The sequence below is a fragment of the Saccostrea echinata genome, unplaced genomic scaffold, assembly GCF_033153115.1.
Source record: "Saccostrea echinata isolate AGI-Se365-2 ecotype Australia unplaced genomic scaffold, CSIRO_AGI_Sech_v1 ptg000014l, whole genome shotgun sequence".
NCBI classification, from domain to species: domain Eukaryota; kingdom Metazoa; phylum Mollusca; class Bivalvia; order Ostreida; family Ostreidae; genus Saccostrea; species Saccostrea echinata.
The window spans coordinates 12,260,484-12,263,206 of NW_026889763.1; positions in this window are offsets into that span (position 1 = coordinate 12,260,484).

Here is a 2,723-nt window from a genome sequence, read left to right on the forward strand (position 1 = left end):
AACCATGTCTGATTTAACAACAAAAGTGCTCGGATTAGTAGACTGTTTTACCCATATTGAATTTGATCAAAAGTTGGAAACATTAAATGAAAAATGGGAGTCTCTTGTTTTGGGATTTTGGCCTTGGTTTAAAAAACATTTGTCGCATACATTTAAGCATCACATGATACAAACAGTAAGAACCGAGGCAGGACTACGCAATTTGGAAGTCTACACTACTAATGACAATGAAGGTATGAATAGTGCTATATAGAGAGTGTGTGGAAGAAATCAACCACTTCCTAGCTTTATCAAAGAACTTAAGCAGTATGTGAGTACACAAGAAAATCAAATTTTACTTGCTATTGTGCAGCAAGGAAATTTAAGATTTAAAGATTCTTACAAAAAGTTTGAAGTACCTTTGTCAGTGTGGTCCACTTTGGGGCCAACTGAACGGAAAAACATATAGCAAAAGTTTTGAATTCAAGTATTGTAGAAAATTCAAATCAGGATAGTTCAGAGCAGGAACATTTAAATCAGAGTACTAGTACATGTAGTTCCATGCAAGAAATTTTCCATCCGAATATGCGTGTTTCAGAACAAGGACAGATTCTTCAGAATATTAGTTGTTCATTAAATGACTCTGGTATTACTGATGTTCAGGAAACGATTTTGGAGGATATTTGGGAAAAATCAAAAACCTTTCTGCAGAAAGATCATGCAATAATGTACATCCCAGAGTATCCATCTGCGCGTAGAGTTTCGAGTCTCTCAAACCCTAAGAAGTGTTATTTTGTAGAATCTAATTCCAAGACAGGCAATATTCAGTGTGAATGTCATATATATAAGCTTCACAAAATCTGTCACCATTCAGTTGCTGTTGGTGAAACAATTGGAATGCTAACAGATTATTTGCACTTCAGAGGTAAAAAGTCAAAAAACAGAAGTAACAATCTGACTGTGTCTATAAATTCACAATTACCTAAGTCATCTGGTAAAAAGCCAAATGAAAAATCAAGATGGAGCAAGAAGAAACCAGTTTGAGATTATCTGACAATATTTCTGTTTGTGCCCCATTTCCAGTTGATACAGAGAACAATTATATTTTTAGATTTCTAGAAAATACAAAAATAATGGTGTGTTATGGTTGTGGCAAAAAATTTCAAATATCTACAACGGATGTCCCTTGTCCACCAAATGACATTGTGCTGGCCAAAAAGGAATTCAGAAACTATGTTAATGAATATGGTCAGTTAAAAATGTCTTTAAAGAGGGAATTCGTTCATTATCATGTGAACCCAACATGTATTTTAAAGAGAGATGAAGCATTTGATGCTGAAAAAATTATCGTGACACATAATATAAAATCATTATTACAAACTGATCATAAAAATTTGTTAAAAGAAAAACTGGGACTAATCATTTAATCTTCTAATACTTTGGAAAAAAAGGATTAAAAGAGACAGAATTATAATGTTTTGTTCTTTGTGATTTAGTAGTTCTGGTAATACATGTATTATTGGTGAAATTAATTGTCAATGTTCATATAATAGTTTTCTTTACTACATATATAACAAAAATATAAATATATTATTTATAAATATATTATTTAACATTTTGTTTATACTTTGATTATGTAAAAAGCAGAAAATAATTTGAAGGAATCTGTCTCTTACCGATTGTGTACTTTTCAGCTGTTGATATTTAATTAAATCTGTCATGACTTTATGGGTTAGCAGTGCCGGATCACTGATAAATCTGTCCTAAGTTATATGTTTTAATTTCACCCAGCACTTGTTTTCTAACAAAATGAAATCAAGGCAAAAGCTGCCCCTTGGTTGACATTTTTAGGTCATTGTTTTTTATGCTATTGTTTCTCGTTTCTCGTTATTTTTGTAACCATTGTCTTGATTTGTGTTGAACCTTTTGAGGTTGGATTTGTTTTTGTAAATTGTAGCTTTGTCATTATACCGTACAAACAAAACTATGATATCCCTCGGTCTATCCTGGCGTGGTGGGCCAAGTCGGTGGGAGGTTCTGATTGCAAATTTGTCCAGTTTCTCGACACCTACTGGTAGTACTAATTTATTTGTTATATTTAAAATGATCTCATCTGTGTTTTCATTGTCTCTCTCCGGAATTCCGGAAAATTTTTAAACAGGTTTTTCTGGAATATTGTTCCAAATCATCGAGACGAGATACTAGATGATCTGTAGTTTTAGCCTTTAGTTCTTTTAACTTCGGTCGATAATTCTTTGAGAATACAATTTTTTATTTCGAGTTTGTCCAGTATAATGCTTGTGGCCTGTTTAAGTAGTTCTTTCTTACTAGATAGATTGTCTAAAAGGTTACAGAGCTCAACCAGGTCTTGTGAAAGATCAGAATCTGAATTTGAACTAAGTCTGAATCTTTTCGATGACTTAGGTTTATGTGATGACCCTTGAGTAGAGAACAGGATGGAAGTGGAAGGATCAGAATGAACATATGATGATTTGTTACCTCTATTACTTCTATTGCCTCTGTTTGAGCTTTTATTTGTTGAATAGCCTCTTCCACCTATCATTAATTTTCATAAGATACACACAGATTTAACATAGAGTCACAGTCACAAATAGATTTGGGTTTGCTAACAAAACACAAGTAAACTCGTTTGTATTTGTAAGCGATGATGCCGTTTGTACTTGTAGTGAACTGTATTGAACGGTGACCGTTGACCATCTCAACAAACATTTAGGCTTTAAAAT